Here is a 25,595-nt window from a genome sequence, read left to right as displayed (position 1 = left end):
TCCGACAAACAAGCAAAATGAACAAAAAGCATTGAATTCAATTCTTTCTGATTTTAGAAACTGCATTAAAGAAGGGGTGCACCGGTCCTGGAGATACTGCAATACCAGGTCAATGCGTGGAGTGGACAGAGCAAGCTCTTTTTCCATCTCCCTGTTCTAAAAATCCATTTAATATATGGTCCCCAGATAGGGGACGTATCAGATATTAAACTGATAAGAACAGATACTACACTTGATCTTAGCCAAAAGGCCGAGAAGCGATAACCAGAATTGGTTTCCGACTACGGTGCCACCCAAGGATTCTGAAAAGTCCATTTGTGGAGATGGCCACCTGGACTCCCGTTAAGAAGACATGCTGTCAACCTCTAGATCCCTCACATGCCTGCACTTTTCGGCTTGCTGCTGCTGCAATCCACGCGTTTTAGATCTGCATAACTCCACCTCTTTTAGCACAGTACCCTCAACCCCCGGCTGTTCCCACCCGCCTCAACACCGTTGGAAGGGAGGAGAACCAATTAAGGCGGGGGGGGGGTGGAACGAGCAGCTGTCTACCCTTAGCAGGAGGGTTGCTGATTAATTACCTCTCCTGCTGCTGCTGCTGCTGGCTGTCCAGCAGCAGACTGAAGGTGGCTGCTGCTGTGCGCAGGTATATAAAGGCTCAGAGCCTATTATGACACGCGCAGCCAGCGTTCCATTGCCACATTCCGTCTACTGCAGGCGGGATACCTGGATGGCTGAATGTCACTGAGAAGCTCACAGAGACCGCCATAAGCAACAGTTTAAAAGAATGCCACAGACTAATCAACCAAACTTTTTGGGTTGGTTTCTCTTTTATAGTCTGCAGGCATTAAATGAAAGAAGTCAGTGTTCCAGCAGAGGGAGACAACGTTTCAGAAAAGACATTGTAGCAAACCAAAAAAGAAATTTTAAGCGCAGCAGAGTAACCAGCTCACATACCTGTTAGCTCAGGTGAGTTTAAAAGGCTGCTGTTGATAACAAGGGCATTTGCTAAATAGATGGTGTGTGTGCAACAATATACTGAAAGGTCAATTATATTGTGCAGCTTATCTCACCACCTGTAGTTATTTAGGTGAAAGCTCCAAAATGCTTGCCTAATATGTCTGTTTATCCAAAAGGAAGTATAGAGGGAGAGCTAGATAGATAGCATTGCATTACATTACATTACATGGCAATGCAATGCACAGTTGCTGAAGTTGAACCAAAATGAGCTTGTCATCTGGCTTCTGCAACTTTTAACATGAAAAATCCAATGAGGAGAAGAAAAGCAAAGCCAAAGAGTCCATCCCAAAATCTGACAAACAAGCAAAATGAACAAAAAGCATTGAATTCAATTCTTTCTGATTTTAGAAACTGCATTAAAGAAGGGGTGCACCGGTCCTGGAGATACTGCAATACCAGGTCAATGCGTGGAGTGGACAGAGCAAGCTCTGTTTCCATCTCCCTGTTCTAAAAATCCATTTAATATATGGTCCCCAGATAGGGGACGTATCAGATATTAAACTGATAAGAACAGATACTACACTTGATCTTAGCCAAAAGGCCGAGAAGCGATAACCAGAATTGGTTTCCGACTACGGTGCCACCCAAGGATTCTGAAAAGTCCATTTGTGGAGATGGCCACCTGGACTCCCGTTAAGAAGACATGCTGTCAACCTCTAGATTCCTCACATGCCTGCACTTTTCGGCTTGCTGCTGCTGCAATCCACGCGTTTTAGATCTGCATAACTCCACCTCTTTTAGCACAGTACCCTCAACCCCCGGCTGTTCCCACCCGCCTCAACACCGTTGGAAGGGAGGAGAACCAATTAAGGCGGGGGGGGGGGGTGGAACGAGCAGCTGTCTACCCTTAGCAGGAGGGTTGCTGATTAATTACCTCTCCTGCTGCTGCTGCTGCTGGCTGTCCAGCAGCAGACTGAAGGTGGCTGCTGCTGTGCGCAGGTATATAAAGGCTCAGAGCCTATTATGACACGTGCAGCCAGCGTTCCATTGCCACATTCCGTCTACTGCAGGCGGGATACCTGGATGGCTGAATGTCACTGAGAAGCTCACAGAGACCGCCATAAGCAACAGTTTAAAAGAATGCCACAGACTAATCAACCAAACTTTTTGGGTTGGTTTCTCTTTTATAGTCTGCAGGCATTAAATGAAAGAAGTCAGTGTTCCAGCAGAGGGAGACAACGTTTCAGAAAAGGCATTGTAGCAAACCAAAAAAGAAATTTTAAGCGCAGCAGAGTAACCAGCTCACATACCTGTTAGCTCAGGTGAGTTTAAAAGGCTGCTGTTGATAACAAGGGCATTTGCTAAATAGATGGTGTGTGTGCAACAATATACTGAAAGGTCAATTATATTGTGCAGCTTATCTCACCACCTGTAGTTATTTAGGTGAAAGCTCCAAAATGCTTGCCTAATATGTCTGTTTATCCAAAAGGAAGTATAGAGGGAGAGCTAGATAGATAGCATTGCATTACATTACATTACATGGCAATGCAATGCACAGTTGCTGAAGTTGAACCAAAATGAGCTTGTCATCTGGCTTCTGCAACTTTTAACATGAAAAATCCAATGAGGAGAAGAAAAGCAAAGCCAAAGAGTCCATCCCAAAATCCGACAAACAAGCAAAATGAACAAAAAGCATTGAATTCAATTCTTTCTGATTTTAGAAACTGCATTAAAGAAGGGGTGCACCGGTCCTGGAGATACTGCAATACCAGGTCAATGCGTGGAGTGGACAGAGCAAGCTCTTTTTCCATCTCCCTGTTCTAAAAATCCATTTAATATATGGTCCCCAGATAGGGGACGTATCAGATATTAAACTGATAAGAACAGATACTACACTTGATCTTAGCCAAAAGGCCGAGAAGCGATAACCAGAATTGGTTTCCGACTACGGTGCCACCCAAGGATTCTGAAAAGTCCATTTGTGGAGATGGCCACCTGGACTCCCGTTAAGAAGACATGCTGTCAACCTCTAGATCCCTCACATGCCTGCACTTTTCGGCTTGCTGCTGCTGCAATCCACGCGTTTTAGATCTGCATAACTCCACCTCTTTTAGCACAGTACCCTCAACCCCCGGCTGTTCCCACCCGCCTCAACACCGTTGGAAGGGAGGAGAACCAATTAAGGCGGGGGGGGGGGTGGAACGAGCAGCTGTCTACCCTTAGCAGGAGGGTTGCTGATTAATTACCTCTCCTGCTGCTGCTGCTGCTGGCTGTCCAGCAGCAGACTGAAGGTGGCTGCTGCTGTGCGCAGGTATATAAAGGCTCAGAGCCTATTATGACACGCGCAGCCAGCGTTCCATTGCCACATTCCGTCTACTGCAGGCGGGATACCTGGATGGCTGAATGTCACTGAGAAGCTCACAGAGACCGCCATAAGCAACAGTTTAAAAGAATGCCACAGACTAATCAACCAAACTTTTTGGGTTGGTTTCTCTTTTATAGTCTGCAGGCATTAAATGAAAGAAGTCAGTGTTCCAGCAGAGGGAGACAACGTTTCAGAAAAGACATTGTAGCAAACCAAAAAATAAATTTTAAGCGCAGCAGAGTAACCAGCTCACATACCTGTTAGCTCAGGTGAGTTTAAAAGGCTGCTGTTGATAACAAGGGCATTTGCTAAATAGATGGTGTGTGTGCAACAATATACTGAAAGGTCAATTATATTGTGCAGCTTATCTCACCACCTGTAGTTATTTAGGTGAAAGCTCCAAAATGCTTGCCTAATATGTCTGTTTATCCAAAAGGAAGTATAGAGGGAGAGCTAGATAGATAGCATTGCATTACATTACATTACATGGCAATGCAATGCACAGTTGCTGAAGTTGAACCAAAATGAGCTTGTCATCTGGCTTCTGCAACTTTTAACATGAAAAATCCAATGAGGAGAAGAAAAGCAAAGCCAAAGAGTCCATCCCAAAATCCGACAAACAAGCAAAATGAACAAAAAGCATTGAATTCAATTCTTTCTGATTTTAGAAACTGCATTAAAGAAGGGGTGCACCGGTCCTGGAGATACTGCAATACCAGGTCAATGCGTGGAGTGGACAGAGCAAGTTCTTTTTCCATCTCCCTGTTCTAAAAATCCATTTAATATATGGTCCCCAGATAGGGGACGTATCAGATATTAAACTGATAAGAACAGATACTACACTTGATCTTAGCCAAAAGGCCGAGAAGCGATAACCAGAATTGGTTTCCGACTACGGTGCCACCCAAGGATTCTGAAAAGTCCATTTGTGGAGATGGCCACCTGGACTCCCGTTAAGAAGACATGCTGTCAACCTCTAGATCCCTCACATGCCTGCACTTTTCGGCTTGCTGCTGCTGCAATCCACGCGTTTTAGATCTGCATAACTCCACCTCTTTTAGCACAGTACCCTCAACCCCCGGCTGTTCCCACCCGCCTCAACACCGTTGGAAGGGAGGAGAACCAATTAAGGCGGGGGGGGGGGGTGGAACGAGCAGCTGTCTACCCTTAGCAGGAGGGTTGCTGATTAATTACCTCTCCTGCTGCTGCTGCTGCTGGCTGTCCAGCAGCAGACTGAAGGTGGCTGCTGCTGTGCGCAGGTATATAAAGGCTCAGAGCCTATTATGACACGCGCAGCCAGCGTTCCATTGCCACATTCCGTCTACTGCAGGCGGGATACCTGGATGGCTGAATGTCACTGAGAAGCTCACAGAGACCGCCATAAGCAACAGTTTAAAAGAATGCCACAGACTAATCAACCAAACTTTTTGGGTTGGTTTCTCTTTTATAGTCTGCAGGCATTAAATGAAAGAAGTCAGTGTTCCAGCAGAGGGAGACAACGTTTCAGAAAAGGCATTGTAGCAAACCAAAAAAGAAATTTTAAGCGCAGCAGAGTAACCAGCTCACATACCTGTTAGCTCAGGTGAGTTTAAAAGGCTGCTGTTGATAACAAGGGCATTTGCTAAATAGATGGTGTGTGTGCAACAATATACTGAAAGGTCAATTATATTGTGCAGCTTATCTCACCACCTGTAGTTATTTAGGTGAAAGCTCCAAAATGCTTGCCTAATATGTCTGTTTATCCAAAAGGAAGTATAGAGGGAGAGCTAGATAGATAGCATTTCATTACATTACATTACATGGCAATGCAATGCACAGTTGCTGAAGTTGAACCAAAATGAGCTTGTCATCTGGCTTCTGCAACTTTTAACATGAAAAATCCAATGAGGAGAAGAAAAGCAAAGCCAAAGAGTCCATCCCAAAATCTGACAAACAAGCAAAATGAACAAAAAGCATTGAATTCAATTCTTTCTGATTTTAGAAACTGCATTAAAGAAGGGGTGCACCGGTCCTGGAGATACTGCAATACCAGGTCAATGCGTGGAGTGGACAGAGCAAGCTCTTTTTCCATCTCCCTGTTCTAAAAATCCATTTAATATATGGTCCCCAGATAGGGGACGTATCAGATATTAAACTGATAAGAACAGATACTACACTTGATCTTAGCCAAAAGGCCGAGAAGCGATAACCAGAATTGGTTTCCGACTACGGTGCCACCCAAGGATTCTGAAAAGTCCATTTGTGGAGATGGCCACCTGGACTCCCGTTAAGAAGACATGCTGTCAACCTCTAGATCCCTCACATGCCTGCACTTTTCGGCTTGCTGCTGCTGCAATCCACGCGTTTTAGATCTGCATAACTCCACCTCTTTTAGCACAGTACCCTCAACCCCCGGCTGTTCCCACCCGCCTCAACACCGTTGGAAGGGAGGAGAACCAATTAAGGCAGGGGTGGGAGTGGAAAGAGCAGCTGTCTACCCTTAGCAGGAGGGTTGCTGATTAATTACCTCTCCTGCTGCTGCTGCTGCTGGCTGTCCAGCAGCAGACTGAAGGTGGCTGCTGCTGTGCGCAGGTATATAAAGGCTCAGAGCCTATTATGACACGCGCAGCCAGCGTTCCATTGCCACATTCCGTCTACTGCAGGCGGGATACCTGGATGGCTGAATGTCACTGAGAAGCTCACAGAGACCGCCATAAGCAACAGTTTAAAAGAATGCCACAGACTAATCAACCAAACTTTTTGGGTTGGTTTCTCTTTTATAGTCTGCAGGCATTAAATGAAAGAAGTCAGTGTTCCAGCAGAGGGAGACAACGTTTCAGAAAAGGCATTGTAGCAAACCAAAAAAGAAATTTTAAGCGCAGCAGAGTAACCAGCTCACATACCTGTTAGCTCAGGTGAGTTTAAAAGGCTGCTGTAGATAACAAGGGCATTTGCTAAATAGATGGTGTGTGTGCAACAATATACTGAAAGGTCAATTATATTGTGCAGCTTATCTCACCACCTGTAGTTATTTAGGTGAAAGCTCCAAAATGCTTGCCTAATATGTCTGTTTATCCAAAAGGAAGTATAGAGGGAGAGCTAGATAGATAGCATTGCATTACATTACATTACATGGCAATGCAATGCACAGTTGCTGAAGTTGAACCAAAATGAGCTTGTCATCTGGCTTCTGCAACTTTTAACATGAAAAATCCAATGAGGAGAAGAAAAGCAAAGCCAAAGAGTCCATCCCAAAATCCGACAAACAAGCAAAATGAACAAAAAGCATTGAATTCAATTCTTTCTGATTTTAGAAACTGCATTAAAGAAGGGGTGCACCGGTCCTGGAGATACTGCAATACCAGGTCAATGCGTGGAGTGGACAGAGCAAGCTCTTTTTCCATCTCCCTGTTCTAAAAATCCATTTAATATATGGTCCCCAGATAGGGGACGTATCAGATATTAAACTGATAAGAACAGATACTACACTTGATCTTAGCCAAAAGGCCGAGAAGCGATAACCAGAATTGGTTTCCGACTACGGTGCCACCCAAGGATTCTGAAAAGTCCATTTGTGGAGATGGCCACCTGGACTCCCGTTAAGAAGACATGCTGTCAACCTCTAGATCCCTCACATGCCTGCACTTTTCGGCTTGCTGCTGCTGCAATCCACGCGTTTTAGATCTGCATAACTCCACCTCTTTTAGCACAGTACCCTCAACCCCCGGCTGTTCCCACCCGCCTCAACACCGTTGGAAGGGAGGAGAACCAATTAAGGCGGGGGGGGGGTGGAACGAGCAGCTGTCTACCCTTAGCAGGAGGGTTGCTGATTAATTACCTCTCCTGCTGCTGCTGCTGCTGGCTGTCCAGCAGCAGACTGAAGGTGGCTGCTGCTGTGCGCAGGTATATAAAGGCTCAGAGCCTATTATGACACGCGCAGCCAGCGTTCCATTGCCACATTCCGTCTACTGCAGGCGGGATACCTGGATGGCTGAATGTCACTGAGAAGCTCACAGAGACCGCCATAAGCAACAGTTTAAAAGAATGCCACAGACTAATCAACCAAACTTTTTGGGTTGGTTTCTCTTTTATAGTCTGCAGGCATTAAATGAAAGAAGTCAGTGTTCCAGCAGAGGGAGACAACGTTTCAGAAAAGGCATTGTAGCAAACCAAAAAAGAAATTTTAAGCGCAGCAGAGTAACCAGCTCACATACCTGTTAGCTCAGGTGAGTTTAAAAGGCTGCTGTTGATAACAAGGGCATTTGCTAAATAGATGGTGTGTGTGCAACAATATACTGAAAGGTCAATTATATTGTGCAGCTTATCTCACCACCTGTAGTTATTTAGGTGAAAGCTCCAAAATGCTTGCCTAATATGTCTGTTTATCCAAAAGGAAGTATAGAGGGAGAGCTAGATAGATAGCATTGCATTACATTACATTACATGGCAATGCAATGCACAGTTGCTGAAGTTGAACCAAAATGAGCTTGTCATCTGGCTTCTGCAACTTTTAACATGAAAAATCCAATGAGGAGAAGAAAAGCAAAGCCAAAGAGTCCATCCCAAAATCCGACAAACAAGCAAAATGAACAAAAAGCATTGAATTCAATTCTTTCTGATTTTAGAAACTGCATTAAAGAAGGGGTGCACCGGTCCTGGAGATACTGCAATACCAGGTCAATGCGTGGAGTGGACAGAGCAAGCTCTTTTTCCATCTCCCTGTTCTAAAAATCCATTTAATATATGGTCCCCAGATAGGGGACGTATCAGATATTAAACTGATAAGAACAGATTTTTTTTTTTTTTTTTTTTTTTTTTTAACCATTCAGGTTAGTTTTATAGCAAATCAGTAGGATATACCAAAACTGTTGCAAAAAAAAAAACTTCTCATCATCATGGCCATATTTATTAAGCATAAAGTAACCTAATATTACAGAAAGAAGAACATCTTATTAATATAAACCAAAAGATCACTGAAATTTTACAATATGCCTCCACTTTTTAAATTTCCATATTCCCTCGGCATCTGTTCCACCACCGCTACTACTATCCATCTTGTAAATCAAAAATAGCCTAGAAAGAATAATCCTAATACATTCATTTACTGTAATTGATTTCCTTTTGAATACACAAAGATTCCTCACATCCCACAAACTTTCTAACACACAAGCCATAATTAACCACAAAACTCTCTCCTTTACACGTCCACTTGCACCAATACCAAACATAACCACACGCCAATCCACAAAAGTCACTCCCGCCAAACTCCTACACAACCCCCCTACACATTTCCACACGTCTTGCGCAAAATTACAATTCCACATCAGATGCATAACCGTCTCACAACCATTACATCCATCTCTTGGACAAACATCCGACATAATCAAACCTCTCTTCTTTTGAACGTCCCTCACTGGAAGAATATTGTGAAACGCCATCCACACTACATCCTTCTGTTTGTTGGACATCCCATACATACCCAACTTTCTCCAAGCATCCGCAACCTCATTCCCTCTCAAACCAACAATATTAGACTCGACCTCATTTGCACACAATTTCCTATACACCCTCTTAGTCATTCTAAACTCATCCACCGGCACACTCAGCAAATCATACTTCTTGACAAACTTTTCAATCACCTCATACCACACCGGACACTTAAAAGACACAGGCACTCTCGCATCCCTCTTTCTCCAACCTAACCCATACAACATCCATCCTGCAGAATAACTTGCCATACATGCACCCTTATTACCTTTACCCAACAATACCACAATCGTCTTAATATAATGGAGCCCTAAAAAAACCTCAACATTAGGAAATCCCTAACCACCATGCTGGCAGGCCTTATAAAGGCTTTCCCTCTTCAGCTTCTCCATCTTGCTGCACCAGAAAAAAGAAAAAATCATTTTCTCAACTCTCTTCACTTTCCTAAAAGGGGATGGAAAAAATATGGCCACAAAAAGCAGAATGGGTAAGATCACTGCTTTGATAACTAGAACTTTGCCCCGCAAAGAAAGATCTCTCATTCTCCAAAAATTCAGTTTTCGCTCAACACGCATACCACACTCGTCCCAACTCTCATTTCCTTTCAGATCATCATTGAAAAATACCCCTAAAATCTTAATTGCACTCTCCTCATACTTAACACCTTCCATACGAATACTGTCATCTCCAAAGCATTTGAAACTACACTTAGTCCAGTTAACTCTAAAACCTGATGTACCACAGAAAAAATCCAAAAGCAACCTCACCCTACTCATTGAAGCCATACTTTCACTCACCATCACAACATCATCCATGTAACCTAACACCTTCACATGCTTACCACCACTCCCAGGCACTAAGAATCCTCTCATCATTTTCTCACGTCTCACTAAACACAGCAAAGGCTCAATCACACATACAAACAAGACAGGGGACATAGGGCACCCCTGTCTTACACCAGACCTAATCATCACTTTGTCAGACAACCATCCATTCACTAAAAACTCACTTGACACATAATCATATAAAGACTTAACTCCATTCAGAAAAACCCTAGGGAAACCCATCCTCTCCAATACTTTAAACAGAAACACATGCGAAACTCTATCAAAAGCCTTTTCAAAATCAATTGCTAACACCATACACTTCTGCTTTCTAGTCTTACAATCCCCAAGCATATCCCTTAACAATAACAAATTATCACTTATACTCCGACCAGGCACGGCACACACTTGGTCATCCTCCACAACCCTACCAATCACCTCACGCATACGATTTGCTAACAATTTACTGTAGACCTTATAATCAGCGTTAAGCAATGATATGGGTCTCCAGTTCTCCAAACGCTTTTTCTCACCCTTCTTAAACACAAGAACCACTATACCCTCTTTCATACTGTCACACAAAACACCATTCATCCACATATACCTACAAACCTCAGTCAAGTCCTTACCCAAAAACTCCCAAGCTTTCACATACAGCTCCACAGGCAACCCATCCTTCCCAGGCGTCTTATTCTTTTTAGCACTCATAACAACATTCCTCACCTCATCCAAAATAACATCCTCACACAAAGCATCACATTCATCCGAACCAAGTCTCTTCTCCATACCACTCAATACATGCGACACAAGTCCAGGATCAATCCATTTCTCATCGTACAACTTACTATAGAAGCCATTCACCTCATTCAACACATTCTTCCCAACCACACTAGATCCATCTTCACCTACCACTTCACTCAAATCCAACTTCCTTCCATTCATTTTTTTAAAAAAGTACCTGGTGCACTTTTCATTCTTTTCCAAATGCTCTAACTTGGTACGGTAAATAATCTCTTTACCTTTTTCATCCAGAAGACATTTTAACTCATTCTTAGCAACCTCAAGCTGATCAGACATATCCATTCCTTTCCTAACACACCCACGCAACCAATCAATCCGTCTACTTAAGTCATTAAATCTATTACGATATCTGGCAGCTTTTTTGTAGCCCCATTTTTTAAAGAAAGTTTTTAACTGTAATTTCACCCAATCCCACCATTCAAGCACACTACCAAAATCACGCTTACGCCACCTCCAACTTGCATACCTTTTCTCCAACTCACTCATCACCTCCTCATCCTCCAACAACCTCGTATTCAATTTCCAAACCCCACCCCCAAACACCATGTCCCCATTCGCACTAAAAACTCCACGCAAACACTCATGATCAGAAAAAGGTACCTTATGTTGAACATAACTTGAACAAACCATATTTTTGGAAAATAACATCCTATCTATTCTCGATGAAATATTACCACGGTCAGCATAATATGTAGGCGGTGGTGGAATGCCATACTCAAGTATTGCAGCGTCTAAGAAAGAAAAATCAGAAATAAGTTGAGATAACTTTTTTCCCGTAATGTCCACATTACCTTCTGTGACACAATTACAGTCACCAACAAAAACTGTAGGAATTTTTCCAGGGAGAAAAAAACTCAATTTCTCAAGAAGAGCAAGCCGCTCCTCTTTTTTAGTAGGACAATATAAATTAATCATTCTAACCTTCCACCCCCTATAACTCAAAAAAACAATAATGCAGCGACCCACCTCCACAACCGTGTAATTATCAATAGTAATATTCTTATTACCAACTAAAATCCCCACACCATCATTTTTGTTAAAGCTGGACCCCGACCAAACATACTGGCCATAAGGCCAGTCCTTATCCCCTCGAGATTCAGTAATCCCACACTCTTGTAGACAATAGACATCTGCACTCAAACCCTTTAGATAATCCAGAACTGTTGTTCTTCGGGTAACAGATCTAATTTGCCTAACATTAAGGGACACAATGTCCCATCCAGAATGATGCGGCATAACTAAAGGGGATCACACATAACCTGAAAAAAAAAGAAAGAAAACATCAACTCAACCTTCATCAAGCAAAGCAAAGCTATTACCATCTGGCTGAATGCCAAATGTAACAATGTCAGGAGAAAATACATCTGACGGGTAAGCACGAGAGTCCACCGGGCTATCACACACGGCAGCAATGGATGAACACTCAGTCCTTGGCTTCTTCTTGACCACATCAGGATCCTCCTCATCAGAGAAACGGACAGCAGACAAGTCCCCTTGGCCACCGCCCCCGATCTCCTCTGAAGCAGTATTGCACCAAGATATGACAGGAGAATTGGACAAGTCCATTTCCCCCTCACCACGGACACCAAACTGGGGAGGGAAAGGTGACATCACCTCAGGAATCACCATGTCAAAGCCTCCTGATGCAGGAGGCTGAAGCTGGGCATCTTCAAATATGTCGTCCATCTGAGTGCCATCCTCTTCCTCTTGGGGAGCAGTTGCCTCCCCGACATCCGGAAGGGGACCTTGTGGAACCCTAGTAGAAGTCGAAGGAACAGCAGGCCCCTCCGCGACCACTTGAGCAAAAGACTTAGGAGTGGTTCTAGCTTGACACTGCCTAAGAACATGCCCCTCCTCACCACAAGCATCACACTTTACCTGGTTCTTGCAGTCTTTCGCCATATGACCAGACGTGTTACACCTCCTGCAGGTTGGCGGATACCTGCAGGACTCCTGGACATGACCATACTTGTTACATCTTCTGCAGAAAAAAGGAGCATCAGGAAAGTACAAGAAACCAGTGTCTCTCCCAATAGAGAAACACATAGGAGGATAATGTATGCCCCCTGGCCCCTCGGGGTCTGTAGCAAAACGAACAAAGTACTTGTATTTGCCAGTCCACAAGCCTTCTTCATTCGAGATCTTGTGGGAAAAATGCACATAAGTACAATGCCTCCTCAAGAATAAAGTAATGTCCTCCTGGGGGATAAAGGGATTGTGCATAAACACAACAACAGGAACATCCCCCTTTGAATAGAGGACAGTAAAAGTGAGTCCATCTAGGAGGGAGTTCTCAGTATGGCCTTTCAAGGTTCTATAAAGATTTTGGCAAGCAGCCATAGTAGAAAGAACCAGCACATACCTTCCATGACTTCTAAATTCCTGCAGGCAAAGAATGTCCGACTTCTTAATCTTCAATGCTTCATAGAAGATGGCATTCACCAGGTAGGACATGGAAAAATGTCCCTTCTTCTCCTCGGAAATCTCAATGCGAAATCCATTCTTGACCCGGGGGTCCCCGGTCCCAGCAAATTTCAGCTTGACTCCCATAGTCAGCCACGGAAATCGCCTTCCCGTTTCCTCCTCACTCTCCCCCTATAGCAGCATCCAGCTTAAGCCACCGGAGTGGCGATGCTGGAAGGCCGAGGGCTAGCACTCAAGGAACCTGATGTCCAGACACTTGATCTGAGCCAAAAGGCCAAGAAGCGATAACCAGAATTGGTTTCCGACTACGGTGCCACCCAAGGATTCTGAAAAGTCCATTTGTGGAGATGGCCACCTGGACTCCCGTTAAGAAGACATGCTGTCAACCTCTAGATCCCTCACATGCCTGCACTTTTCGGCTTGCTGCTGCTGCAATCCACGCGTTTTAGATCTGCATAACTCCACCTCTTTTAGCACAGTACCCTCAACCCTCGGCTGTTCCCACCCGCCTCAACACCGTTGGAAGGGAGGAGAACCAATTAAGGCGGGGGGGGGGGTGGAACGAGCAGCTGTCTACCCTTAGCAGGAGGGTTGCTGATTAATTACCTCTCCTGCTGCTGCTGCTGCTGGCTGTTCAGCAGCAGACTGAAGGTGGATGCTGCTGTGCGCAGGTATATAAAGGCTCAGAGCCTATTATGACACGCGCAGCCAGCGTTCCATTGCCACATTCCGTCTACTGCAGGCGGGATACCTGGATGGCTGAATGTCACTGAGAAGCTCACAGAGACCGCCATAAGCAACAGTTTAAAAGAATGCCACAGACTAATCAACCAAACTTTTTGGGTTGGTTTCTCTTTTATAGTCTGCAGGCATTAAATGAAAGAAGTCAGTGTTCCAGCAGAGGGAGACAACGTTTCAGAAAAGGCATTGTAGCAAACCAAAAAAGAAATTTTAAGCGCAGCAGAGTAACCAGCTCACATACCTGTTAGCTCAGGTGAGTTTAAAAGGCTGCTGTTGATAACAAGGGCATTTGCTAAATAGATGGTGTGTGTGCAACAATATACTGAAAGGTCAATTATATTGTGCAGCTTATCTCACCACCTGTAGTTATTTAGGTGAAAGCTCCAAAATGCTTGCCTAATATGTCTGTTTATCCAAAAGGAAGTATAGAGGGAGAGCTAGATAGATAGCATTGCATTACATTACATTACATGGCAATGCAATGCACAGTTGCTGAAGTTGAACCAAAATGAGCTTGTCATCTGGCTTCTGCAACTTTTAACATGAAAAATCCAATGAGGAGAAGAAAAGCAAAGCCAAAGAGTCCATCCCAAAATCCGACAAACAAGCAAAATGAACAAAAAGCATTGAATTCAATTCTTTCTGATTTTAGAAACTGCATTAAAGAAGGGGTGCACCGGTCCTGGAGATACTGCAATACCAGGTCAATGCGTGGAGTGGACAGAGCAAGCTCTTTTTCCATCTCCCTGTTCTAAAAATCCATTTAATATATGGTCCCCAGATAGGGGACGTATCAGATATTAAACTGATAAGAACAGATACTACACTTGATCTTAGCCAAAAGGCCGAGAAGCGATAACCAGAATTGGTTTCCGACTACGGTGCCACCCAAGGATTCTGAAAAGTCCATTTGTGGAGATGGCCACCTGGACTCCCGTTAAGAAGACATGCTGTCAACCTCTAGATCCCTCACATGCCTGCACTTTTCGGCTTGCTGCTGCTGCAATCCACGCGTTTTAGATCTGCATAACTCCACCTCTTTTAGCACAGTACCCTCAACCCCCGGCTGTTCCCACCCGCCTCAACACCGTTGGAAGGGAGGAGAACCAATTAAGGCGGGGGGGGGTGGAACGAGCAGCTGTCTACCCTTAGCAGGAGGGTTGCTGATTAATTACCTCTCCTGCTGCTGCTGCTGCTGGCTGTCCAGCAGCAGACTGAAGGTGGCTGCTGCTGTGCGCAGGTATATAAAGGCTCAGAGCCTATTATGACATGCGCAGCCAGCGTTCCATTGCCACATTCCGTCTACTGCAGGCGGGATACCTGGATGGCTGAATGTCACTGAGAAGCTCACAGAGACCGCCATAAGCAACAGTTTAAAAGAATGCCACAGACTAATCAACCAAACTTTTTGGGTTGGTTTCTCTTTTATAGTCTGCAGGCATTAAATGAAAGAAGTCAGTGTTCCAGCAGAGGGAGACAACGTTTCAGAAAAGGCATTGTAGCAAACCAAAAAAGAAATTTTAAGCGCAGCAGAGTAACCAGCTCACATACCTGTTAGCTCAGGTGAGTTTAAAAGGCTGCTGTTGATAACAAGGGCATTTGCTAAATAGATGGTGTGTGTGCAACAATATACTGAAAGGTCAATTATATTGTGCAGCTTATCTCACCACCTGTAGTTATTTAGGTGAAAGCTCCAAAATGCTTGCCTAATATGTCTGTTTATCCAAAAGGAAGTATAGAGGGAGAGCTAGATAGATAGCATTGCATTACATTACATTACATGGCAATGCAATGCACAGTTGCTGAAGTTGAACCAAAATGAGCTTGTCATCTGGCTTCTGCAACTTTTAACATGAAAAATCCAATGAGGAGAAGAAAAGCAAAGCCAAAGAGTCCATCCCAAAATCCGACAAACAAGCAAAATGAACAAAAAGCATTGAATTCAATTCTTTCTGATTTTAGAAACTACATTAAAGAAGGGGTGCACCGGTCCTGGAGATACTGCAATACCAGGTCAATGCGTGGAGTGGACAGAGCAAGCTCTTTTTCCATCTCCCTGTTCTAAAAATCCATTTAATATATGGTCCCCAGATAGGGGACGTATCAGATATTAAACTGATAAGAACAGATACTACACTTGATCTTAGCCAAAAGGCCGAGAAGCGATAACCAGAATTGGTTTCCGACTACGGTGCCACCCAAGGATTCTGAAAAGTCCATTTGTGGAGATGGCCACCTGGACTCCCGTTAAGAAGACATGCTGTCAACCTCTAGATCCCTCACATGCCTGCACTTTTCGGCTTGCTGCTGCTGCAATCCACGCGTTTTAGATCTGCATAACTCCACCTCTTTTAGCACAGTACAATCAACCCCCGGCTGTTCCCACCCGCCTCAACACCGTTGGAAGGGAGGAGAACCAATTAAGGCGGGGGGGGGGGTGGAACGAGCAGCTGTCTACCCTTAGCAGGAGGGTTGCTGATTAATTACCTCTCCTGCTGCTGCTGCTGCTGGCTGTCCAGCAGCAGACTGAAGGTGGCTGCTGCTGTGCGCAGGTATATAAAGGCTCAGAGCCTATTATGACACGCGCAGCCAGCGTTCCATTGCCACATTCCGTCTACTGCAGGCGGGATACCTGGATGGCTGAATGTCACTGAGAAGCTCACAGAGACCGCCATAAGCAACAGTTTAAAAGAATGCCACAGACTAATCAACCAAACTTTTTGGGTTGGTTTCTCTTTTATAGTCTGCAGGCATTAAATGAAAGAAGTCAGTGTTCCAGCAGAGGGAGACAACGTTTCAGAAAAGGCATTGTAGCAAACCAAAAAAGAAATTTTAAGCGCAGCAGAGTAACCAGCTCACATACCTGTTAGCTCAGGTGAGTTTAAAAGGCTGCTGTTGATAACAAGGGCATTTGCTAAATAGATGGTGTGTGTGCAACAATATACTGAAAGGTCAATTATATTGTGCAGCTTATCTCACCACCTGTAGTTATTTAGGTGAAAGCTCCAAAATGCTTGCCTAATATGTCTGTTTATCCAAAAGGAAGTATAGAGGGAGAGCTAGATAGATAGCATTGCATTACATTACATTACATGGCAATGCAATGCACAGTTGCTGAAGTTGAACCAAAATGAGCTTGTCATCTGGCTTCTGCAACTTTTAACATGAAAAATCCAATGAGGAGAAGAAAAGCAAAGCCAAAGAGTCCATCCCAAAATCCGACAAACAAGCAAAATGAACAAAAAGCATTGAATTCAATTCTTTCTGATTTTAGAAACTGCATTAAAGAAGGGGTGCACCGGTCCTGGAGATACTGCAATACCAGGTCAATGCGTGGAGTGGAAAGAGAAAGCTCTTTTTCCATCTCCCTGTTCTAAAAATCCATTTAATATATGGTCCCCAGATAGGGGACGTATCAGATATTAAACTGATAAGAACAGATACTACACTTGATCTTAGCCAAAAGGCCGAGAAGCGATAACCAGAATTGGTTTCCGACTACCGTGCCACCCAAGGATTCTGAAAAGTCCATTTGTGGAGATGGCCACCTGGACTCCCGTTAAGAAGACATGCTGTCAACCTCTAGATCCCTCACATGCCTGCACTTTTCGGCTTGCTGCTGCTGCAATCCACCCGTTTTAGATCTGCATAACTCCACCTCTTTTAGCACAGTACCCTCAACCCCCGGCTGTTCCCACCCGCCTCAACACAGTTGGAAGGCAGGAGAACCAATTAAGGCGGGGGGGGGGTGGAACGAGCAGCTGTCTACCCTTAGCAGGAGGGTTGCTGATTAATTACCTCTCCTGCTGCTGCTGCTGCTGGCTGTCCAGCAGCAGACTGAAGGTGGCTGCTGCTGTGCGCAGGTATATAAAGGCTCAGAGCCTATTATGACACGCGCAGCCAGCGTTCCATTGCCACATTCCGTCTACTGCAGGTGGGATACCTGGATGGCTGAATGTCACTGAGAAGCTCACAGAGACCGCCATAAGCAACAGTTTAAAAGAATGCCACAGACTAATCAACCAAACTTTTTGGGTTGGTTTCTCTTTTATAGTCTGCAGGCATTAAATGAAAGAAGTCAGTGTTCCAGCAGAGGGAGACAACGTTTCAGAAAAGGCATTGTAGCAAACCAAAAAAGAAATTTTAAGCGCAGCAGAGTAACCAGCTCACATACCTGTTAGCTCAGGTGAGTTTAAAAGGCTGCTGTTGATAACAAGGGCATTTGCTAAATAGATGGTGTGTGTGCAACAATATACTGAAAGGTCAATTATATTGTGCAGCTTATCTCACCACCTGTAGTTATTTAGGTGAAAGCTCCAAAATGCTTGCCTAATATGTCTGTTTATCCAAAAGGAAGTATAGAGGGAGAGCTAGATAGATAGCATTGCATTACATTACATTACATGGCAATGCAATGCACAGTTGCTGAAGTTGAACCAAAATGAGCTTGTCATCTGGCTTCTGCAACTTTTAACATGAAAAATCCAATGAGGAGAAGAAAAGCAAAGCCAAAGAGTCCATCCCAAAATCCGACAAACAAGCAAAATGAACAAAAAGCATTGAATTCAATTCTTTCTGATTTTAGAAACTGCATTAAAGAAGGGGTGCACCGGTCCTGGAGATACTGCAATACCAGGTCAATGCGTGGAGTGGACAGAGCAAGCTCTTTTTCCATCTCCCTGTTCTAAAAATCCATTTAATATATGGTCCCCAGATAGGGGACGTATCAGATATTAAACTGATAAGAACAGATACTACACTTGATCTTAGCCAAAAGGCCGAGAAGCGATAACCAGAATTGGTTTCCGACTACGGTGCCACCCAAGGATTCTGAAAAGTCCATTTGTGGAGATGGCCACCTGGACTCCCGTTAAGAAGACATGCTGTCAACCTCTAGATCCCTCACATGCCTGCACTTTTCGGCTTGCTGCTGCTGCAATCCACGCGTTTTAGATCTGCATAACTCCACCTCTTTTAGCACAGTACCCTCAACCCCCGGCTGTTCCCACCCGCCTCAACACCGTTGGAAGGGAGGAGAACCAATTAAGGCGGGGGGGGGGGGGTGGAACGAGCAGCTGTCTACCCTTAGCAGGAGGGTTGCTGATTAATTACCTCTCCTGCTGCTGCTGCTGCTGGCTGTCCAGCAGCAGACTGAAGGTGGCTGCTGCTGTGCGCAGGTATATAAAGGCTCAGAGCCTATTATGACACGCGCAGCCAGCGTTCCATTGCCACATTCCGTCTACTGCAGGCGGGATACCTGGATGGCTGAATGTCACTGAGAAGCTCACAGAGACCGCCATAAGCAACAGTTTAAAAGAATGCCACAGACTAATCAACCAAACTTTTTGGGTTGGTTTCTCTTTTATAGTCTGCAGGCATTAAATGAAAGAAGTCAGTGTTCCAGCAGAGGGAGACAAAGTTTCAGAAAAGGCATTGTAGCAAACCAAAAAATAAATTTTAAGCGCAGCAGAGTAACCAGCTCACATACCTGTTAGCTCAGGTGAGTTTAAAAGGCTGCTGTTGATAACAAGGGCATTTGCTAAATAGATGGTGTGTGTGCAACAATATACTGAAAGGTCAATTATATTATGCAGCTTATCTCACCACCTGTAGTTATTTAGGTGAAAGCTCCAAAATGCTTGCCTAATATGTCTGTTTATCCAAAAGGAAGTATAGAGGGAGAGCTAGATAGATAGCATTGCATTACATTACATTACATGGCAATGCAATGCACAGTTGCTGAAGTTGAACCAAAATGAGCTTGTCATCTGGCTTCTGCAACTTTTAACATGAAAAATCCAATGAGGAGAAGAAAAGCAAAGCCAAAGAGTCCATCCCAAAATCCGACAAACAAGCAAAATGAACAAAAAGCATTGAATTCAATTCTTTCTGATTTTAGAAACTGCATTAAAGAAGGGGTGCACCGGTCCTGGAGATACTGCAATACCAGGTCAATGCGTGGAGTGGACAGAGCAAGCTCTTTTTCCATCTCCCTGTTCTAAAAATCCATTTAATATATGGTCCCCAGATAGGGGACGTATCAGATATTAAACTGATAAGAACAGATACTACACTTGATCTTAGCCAAAAGGCCGAGAAGCGATAACCAGAATTGGTTTCCGACTACGGTGCCACCCAAGGATTCTGAAAAGTCCATTTGTGGAGATGGCCACCTGGACTCCCGTTAAGAAGACATGCTGTCAACCTCTAGATCCCTCACATGCCTGCACTTTTCGGCTTGCTGCTGCTGCAATCCACGCGTTTTAGATCTGCATAACTCCACCTCTTTTAGCACAGTACCCTCAACCCCCGGCTGTTCCCACCCGCCTCAACACCGTTGGAAGGGAGGAGAACCAATTAAGGCGGGGGGGGGGGTGGAACGAGCAGCTGTCTACCCTTAGCAGGAGGGTTGCTGATTAATTACCTCTCCTGCTGCTGCTGCTGCTGGCTGTCCAGCAGCAGACTGAAGGTGGCTGCTGCTGTGCGCAGGTATATAAAGGCTCAGAGCCTATTATGACACGCGCAGCCAGCGTTCCATTGCCACATTCCGTCTACTGCAGGCGGGATACCTGGATGGCTGAATGTCACTGAGAAGCTCACAGAGACCGCCATAAGCAACAGTTTAAAAGAATGCCACAGACTAATCAACCAAACTTTTTGGGTTGGTTTCTCTTTTATAGTCTGCAGGCATTAAATGAAAGAAGTCAGTGTTCCAGCAGAGGGAGACAACGTTTCAGAAAAGGCATTGTAGCAAACCAAAAAAGAAATTTTAAGCGCAGCAGAGTAACCAGCTCACATACCTGTTAGCTCAGGTGAGTTTAAAAGGCTGCTGTTGATAACAAGGGCATTTGCTAAATAGATGGTGTGTGTGCAACAATATACTGAAAGGTCAATTATATTGTGCAGCTTATCTCACCACCTGTAGTTATTTAGGTGAAAGCTCCAAAATGCTTGCCTAATATGTCTGTTTATCCAAAAGGAAGTATAGAGGGAGAGCTAGATAGATAGCATTGCATTACATTACATTACATGGCAATGCAATGCACAGTTGCTGAAGTTGAACCAAAATGAGCTTGTCATCTGGCTTCTGCAACTTTTAACATGAAAAATCCAATGAGGAGAAGAAAAGCAAAGCCAAAGAGTCCATCCCAAAATCCGACAAACAAGCAAAATGAACAAAAAGCATTGAATTCAATTCTTTCTGATTTTAGAAACTGCATTAAAGAAGGGGTGCACCGGTCCTGGAGATACTGCAATACCAGGTCAATGCGTGGAGTGGACAGAGCAAGCTCTTTTTCCATCTCCCTGTTCTAAAAATCCATTTAATATATGGTCCCCAGATAGGGGACGTATCAGATATTAAACTGATAAGAACAGATTTTTTTTTTTTTTTTTATCGAAAGCCCGAATTCGTGTACAAAACCCGAGTGCGCTTAAAAAAGTGACAAGTGCCACAAAAAAAGTGCACTAGGATGCTGGTCTTCTTGAAACCCTCTCCAAAAGGAGAAGGGTCCCCCAAACCATTCCCCGTCCCTCCGAGCCAGAAGGCCACAGCGAGGAACAGGGACAAATAGCCACCTCCAGCCGGAGCCAGAGGCGACCCAATCTTACCCCCAGCACCTGCCCGAGTTCTCACCCGAGCAAGGCACTGGGAGCCAAAGACTGTGCTCCCCTCCCGGAAGAGGGGAGCCAACAACGCTCTCCTCCCGAAAGAGGAGAGCCAGGGGGGTTCAGGGGGGAGCGGAACCTGATGGCCACACACTCCCCCCCTAGACCTGCCAAGAGAGGAACCCGTAAGGGAACCGCATCCCGACAAAATCCTAGTAGGACGTGACACACGTGAATAAGTGGACACACAGTGACAAAGAAATTAAATAAATAGTGAAGGTTTCACAGTATAATACTGCCCGGACCTTCGACCGGGAATTGAAAAATTCCCCATCCTAAGGCCAGAAGGCCCGGAATAAGGGTGTGTGTGAAGAAAGAAATATTGAAGTGCTAGTGCAAATGTGCCATAAACTCAAGTGGGGTTCCCAATCCCAGTGAGTTAAGGCACCCCAGGGTCACCACTCCTGGGGCACTTCACACTTCGGGCTTTCGATCTTCCCCGGCCCAATGGCGTCGATCCTGGGGGGCCATGCTTTCCACCAGATGACTATATTAGCCACCTGGCGTACTAACAAGCGCCTAAACCCCAGTGTGCATAATGTATCAATCTACTAGGGTTGCCAACATCCAAAACCGCCTTTTCGAAAGATACTACACTTGATCTTAGCCAAAAGGCCGAGAAGCGATAACCAGAATTGGTTTCCGACTACGGTGCCACCCAAGGATTCTGAAAAGTCCATTTGTGGAGATGGCCACCTGGACTCCCGTTAAGAAGACATGCTGTCAACCTCTAGATCCCTCACATGCCTGCACTTTTCGGCTTGCTGCTGCTGCAATCCACGCGTTTTAGATCTGCATAACTCCACCTCTTTTAGCACAGTACCCTCAACCCCCGGCTGTTCCCACCCGCCTCAACACCGTTGGAAGGGAGGAGAACCAATTAAGGCGGGGGGGGGGGGGGGGTGGAACGAGCAGCTGTCTACCCTTAGCAGGAGGGTTGCTGATTAATTACCTCTCCTGCTGCTGCTGCTGGCTGTCCAGCAGCAGACTGAAGGTGGCTGCTGCTGTGCGCAGGTATATAAAGGCTCAGAGCCTATTATGACACGCGCAGCCAGCGTTCCATTGCCACATTCCGTCTACTGCAGGCGGGATACCTGGATGGCTGAATGTCACTGAGAAGCTCACAGAGACCGCCATAAGCAACAGTTTAAAAGAATGCCACAGACTAATCAACCAAACTTTTTGGGTTGGTTTCTCTTTTATAGTCTGCAGGCATTAAATTAAAGAAGTCAGTGTTCCAGCAGAGGGAGACAACGTTTCAGAAAAGGCATTGTAGCAAACCAAAAAAGAAATTTTAAGCGCAGCAGAGTAACCAGCTCACATACCTGTTAGCTCAGGTGAGTTTAAAAGGCTGCTGTTGATAACAAGGGCATTTGCTAAATAGATGGTGTGTGTGCAACAATATACTGAAAGGTCAATTATATTGTGCAGCTTATCTCACCACCTGTAGTTATTTAGGTGAAAGCTCCAAAATGCTTGCCTAATATGTCTGTTTATCCAAAAGGAAGTATAGAGGGAGAGCTAGATAGATAGCATTGCATTACATTACATTACATGGCAATGCAATGCACAGTTGCTGAAGTTGAAACAAAATGAGCTTGTCATCTGGCTTCTGCAACTTTTAACATGAAAAATCCAATGAGGAGAAGAAAAGCAAAGCCAAAGAGTCCATCCCAAAATCCGACAAACAAGCAAAATGAACAAAAAGCATTGAATTCAATTCTTTCTGATTTTAGAAACTGCATTAAAGAAGGGGTGCACCGGTCCTGGAGATACTGCAATACCAGGTCAATGCGTGGAGTGGACAGAGCAAGCTCTTTTTCCATCTCCCTGTTCTAAAAATCCATTTAATATATGGTCCCCAGATAGGGGACGTATCAGATATTAAACTGATAAGAACAGATACTACACTTGATCTTAGCCAAAAGGCCGAGAAGCGATAACCAGAATTGGTTTCCGACTACGGTGCCACCCAAGGATTCTGAAAAGTCCATTTGTGGAGATGGCCACCTGGACTCCCGTTAAGAAGACATGCTGTCAACCTCTAGATCCCTCACATGCCTGCACTTTTCGGCTTGCTGCTGCTGCAATCCACGTGTTTTAGATCTGCATAACTCCACCTCTTTTAGCACAGTACCCTCAACCCCCGGCTGTTCCCACCCGCCTCAACACCGTTGGAAGGGAGGAGAACCAATTAAGGCGGGGGGGGGGTGGAACGAGCAGCTGTCTACCCTTAGCAGGAGGGTTGCTGATTAATTACCTCTCCTGCTGCTGCTGCTGCTGGCTGTCCAGCAGCAGACTGAAGGTGGCTGCTGCTGTGCGCAGGTATATAAAGGCTCAGAGCCTATTATGACACGCGCAGCCAGCGTTCCATTGCCACATTCCGTCTACTGCAGGCGGGATACCTGGATGGCTGAATGTCACTGAGAAGCTCACAGAGACCGCCATAAGCAACAGTTTAAAAGAATGCCACAGACTAATCAACCAAACTTTTTGGGTTGGTTTCTCTTTTATAGTCTGCAGGCATTAAATGAAAGAAGTCAGTGTTCCAGCAGAGGGAGACAACGTTTCAGAAAAGGCATTGTAGCAAACCAAAAAAGAAATTTTAAGCGCAGCAGAGTAACCAGCTCACATACCTGTTAGCTCAGGTGAGTTTAAAAGGCTGCTGTTGATAACAAGGGCATTTGCTAAATAGATGGTGTGTGTGCAACAATATACTGAAAGGTCAATTATATTGTGCAGCTTATCTCACCACCTGTAGTTATTTAGGTGAAAGCTCCAAAATGCTTGCCTAATATGTCTGTTTATCCAAAAGGAAGTATAGAGGGAGAGCTAGATAGATAGCATTGCATTACATTACATTACATGGCAATGCAATGCACAGTTGCTGAAGTTGAACCAAAATGAGCTTGTCATCTGGCTTCTGCAACTTTTAACATGAAAAATCCAATGAGGAGAAGAAAAGCAAAGCCAAAGAGTCCATCCCAAAATCCGACAAACAAGCAAAATGAACAAAAAGCATTGAATTTAATTCTTTCTGATTTTAGAAACTGCATTAAAGAAGGGGTGCACCGGTCCTGGAGATACTGCAATACCAGGTCAATGCGTGGAATGGACAGAGCAAGCTCTTTTTCCATCTCCCTGTTCTAAAAATCCATTTAATATATGGTCCCCAGATAGGGGACGTATCAGATATTAAACTGATAAGAACAGATACTACACTTGATCTTAGCCAAAAGGCCGAGAAGCGATAACCAGAATTGGTTTCCGACTACGGTGCCACCCAAGGATTCTGAAAAGTCCATTTGTGGAGATGGCCACCTGGACTCCCGTTAAGAAGACATGCTGTCAACCTCTAGATCCCTCACATGCCTGCACCTTTCGGCTTGCTGCTGCTGCAATCCACGCGTTTTAGATCTGCATAACTCCACCTCTTTTAGCACAGTACCCTCAACCCCCGGCTGTTCCCACCCGCCTCAACACCGTTGGAAGGGAGGAGAACCAATTAAGGCGGGGGAGGGGTGGAACGAGCAGCTGTCTACCCTTAGCAGGAGGGTTGCTGATTAATTACCTCTCCTGCTGCTGCTGCTGCTGGCTGTCCAGCAGCAGACTGAAGGTGGCTGCTGCTGTGCGCAGGTATATAAAGGCTCAGAGCCTATTATGACACGCGCAGCCAGCGTTCCATTGCCACATTCCGTCTACTGCAGGCGGGATACCTGGATGGCTGAATGTCACTGAGAAGCTCACAGAGACCGCCATAAGCAACAGTTTAAAAGAATTCCACAGACTAATCAACCAAACTTTTTGGGTTGGTTTCTCTTTTATAGTCTGCAGGCATTAAATGAAAGAAGTCAGTGTTCCAGCAGAGGGAGACAACGTTTCAGAAAAGGCATTGTAGCAAACCAAAAAAGAAATTTTAAGCGCAGCAGAGTAACCAGCTCACATACCTGTTAGCTCAGGTGAGTTTAAAAGGCTGCTGTTGATAACAAGGGCATTTGCTAAATAGATGGTGTGTGTGCAACAATATACTGAAAGGTCAATTATATTGTGCAGCTTATCTCACCACCTGTAGTTATTTAGGTGAAAGCTCCAAAATGCTTGCCTAATATGTCTGTTTATCCAAAAGGAAGTATAGAGGGAGAGCTAGATAGATAGCATTGCATTACATTACATTACATGGCAATGCAATGCACAGTTGCTGAAGTTGAACCAAAATGAGCTTGTCATCTGGCTTCTGCAACTTTTAACATGAAAAATCCAATGAGGAGAAGAAAAGCAAAGCCAAAGAGTCCATCCCAAAATCCGACAAACAAGCAAAATGAACAAAAAGCATTGAATTCAATTCT

At 44.7% G+C, this 25,595-nt stretch overlaps 14 non-coding genes and 2 pseudogenes across 14 annotated transcripts; all 16 read right to left on the bottom strand.

Moving 5' to 3' along the window:
• Positions 1-71: 71 nt before the first annotated feature.
• LOC141201028 (U2 spliceosomal RNA) lies at positions 72-262 on the bottom strand. The gene has a single exon (XR_012272639.1). It is a non-coding gene; the product is annotated as a U2 spliceosomal RNA (small nuclear RNA).
• A 1,120-nt stretch (positions 263-1,382) lies between these two features.
• LOC141200241 (U2 spliceosomal RNA) lies at positions 1,383-1,573 on the bottom strand. Its single transcript, XR_012271967.1, has one exon. It is a non-coding gene; the product is annotated as a U2 spliceosomal RNA (small nuclear RNA).
• A 1,122-nt stretch (positions 1,574-2,695) lies between these two features.
• LOC141201016 (U2 spliceosomal RNA) lies at positions 2,696-2,886 on the bottom strand. Its single transcript, XR_012272638.1, has one exon. It is a non-coding gene; the product is annotated as a U2 spliceosomal RNA (small nuclear RNA).
• Positions 2,887-4,007: 1,121 nt separating this feature from the next.
• LOC141200656 (U2 spliceosomal RNA) lies at positions 4,008-4,198 on the bottom strand. Its single transcript, XR_012272370.1, has one exon. It is a non-coding gene; the product is annotated as a U2 spliceosomal RNA (small nuclear RNA).
• A 1,122-nt stretch (positions 4,199-5,320) lies between these two features.
• Positions 5,321-5,511, bottom strand: LOC141201004 (U2 spliceosomal RNA). The gene has a single exon (XR_012272637.1). It is a non-coding gene; the product is annotated as a U2 spliceosomal RNA (small nuclear RNA).
• Positions 5,512-6,632: 1,121 nt separating this feature from the next.
• Positions 6,633-6,823, bottom strand: LOC141200991 (U2 spliceosomal RNA). The gene has a single exon (XR_012272634.1). It is a non-coding gene; the product is annotated as a U2 spliceosomal RNA (small nuclear RNA).
• A 1,120-nt stretch (positions 6,824-7,943) lies between these two features.
• LOC141200937 (U2 spliceosomal RNA) lies at positions 7,944-8,155 on the bottom strand (annotated as a pseudogene).
• Positions 8,156-14,247: 6,092 nt separating this feature from the next.
• Positions 14,248-14,438, bottom strand: LOC141200979 (U2 spliceosomal RNA). The gene has a single exon (XR_012272632.1). It is a non-coding gene; the product is annotated as a U2 spliceosomal RNA (small nuclear RNA).
• A 1,119-nt stretch (positions 14,439-15,557) lies between these two features.
• LOC141200967 (U2 spliceosomal RNA) lies at positions 15,558-15,748 on the bottom strand. The gene has a single exon (XR_012272630.1). It is a non-coding gene; the product is annotated as a U2 spliceosomal RNA (small nuclear RNA).
• A 1,121-nt stretch (positions 15,749-16,869) lies between these two features.
• LOC141200655 (U2 spliceosomal RNA) lies at positions 16,870-17,060 on the bottom strand. The gene has a single exon (XR_012272369.1). It is a non-coding gene; the product is annotated as a U2 spliceosomal RNA (small nuclear RNA).
• A 1,120-nt stretch (positions 17,061-18,180) lies between these two features.
• On the bottom strand, positions 18,181-18,371 carry LOC141200956 (U2 spliceosomal RNA). Its single transcript, XR_012272626.1, has one exon. It is a non-coding gene; the product is annotated as a U2 spliceosomal RNA (small nuclear RNA).
• A 1,123-nt stretch (positions 18,372-19,494) lies between these two features.
• LOC141200944 (U2 spliceosomal RNA) lies at positions 19,495-19,685 on the bottom strand. The gene has a single exon (XR_012272618.1). It is a non-coding gene; the product is annotated as a U2 spliceosomal RNA (small nuclear RNA).
• Positions 19,686-20,806: 1,121 nt separating this feature from the next.
• On the bottom strand, positions 20,807-20,990 carry LOC141200907 (U2 spliceosomal RNA). The gene has a single exon (XR_012272598.1). It is a non-coding gene; the product is annotated as a U2 spliceosomal RNA (small nuclear RNA).
• Positions 20,991-21,801: 811 nt separating this feature from the next.
• Positions 21,802-21,876, bottom strand: LOC141201014 (U2 spliceosomal RNA; annotated as a pseudogene).
• A 1,123-nt stretch (positions 21,877-22,999) lies between these two features.
• On the bottom strand, positions 23,000-23,190 carry LOC141200933 (U2 spliceosomal RNA). Its single transcript, XR_012272610.1, has one exon. It is a non-coding gene; the product is annotated as a U2 spliceosomal RNA (small nuclear RNA).
• A 1,120-nt stretch (positions 23,191-24,310) lies between these two features.
• LOC141200383 (U2 spliceosomal RNA) lies at positions 24,311-24,501 on the bottom strand. The gene has a single exon (XR_012272105.1). It is a non-coding gene; the product is annotated as a U2 spliceosomal RNA (small nuclear RNA).
• Between the last annotated feature and the right edge of the window lie 1,094 nt (positions 24,502-25,595).

Source organism: Phyllobates terribilis, unplaced genomic scaffold (genome assembly GCF_046119375.1).
Source record: "Phyllobates terribilis strain yellow unplaced genomic scaffold, ASM4611937v1 Scaffold_108__1_contigs__length_5656254, whole genome shotgun sequence".
In the NCBI taxonomy this organism is placed as follows: Eukaryota; Metazoa; Chordata; class Amphibia; order Anura; family Dendrobatidae; genus Phyllobates; species Phyllobates terribilis.
The sequence above is the reverse complement of the archived record's forward strand: the minus strand, read 5'-3'. Positions and strand labels throughout refer to the sequence as shown.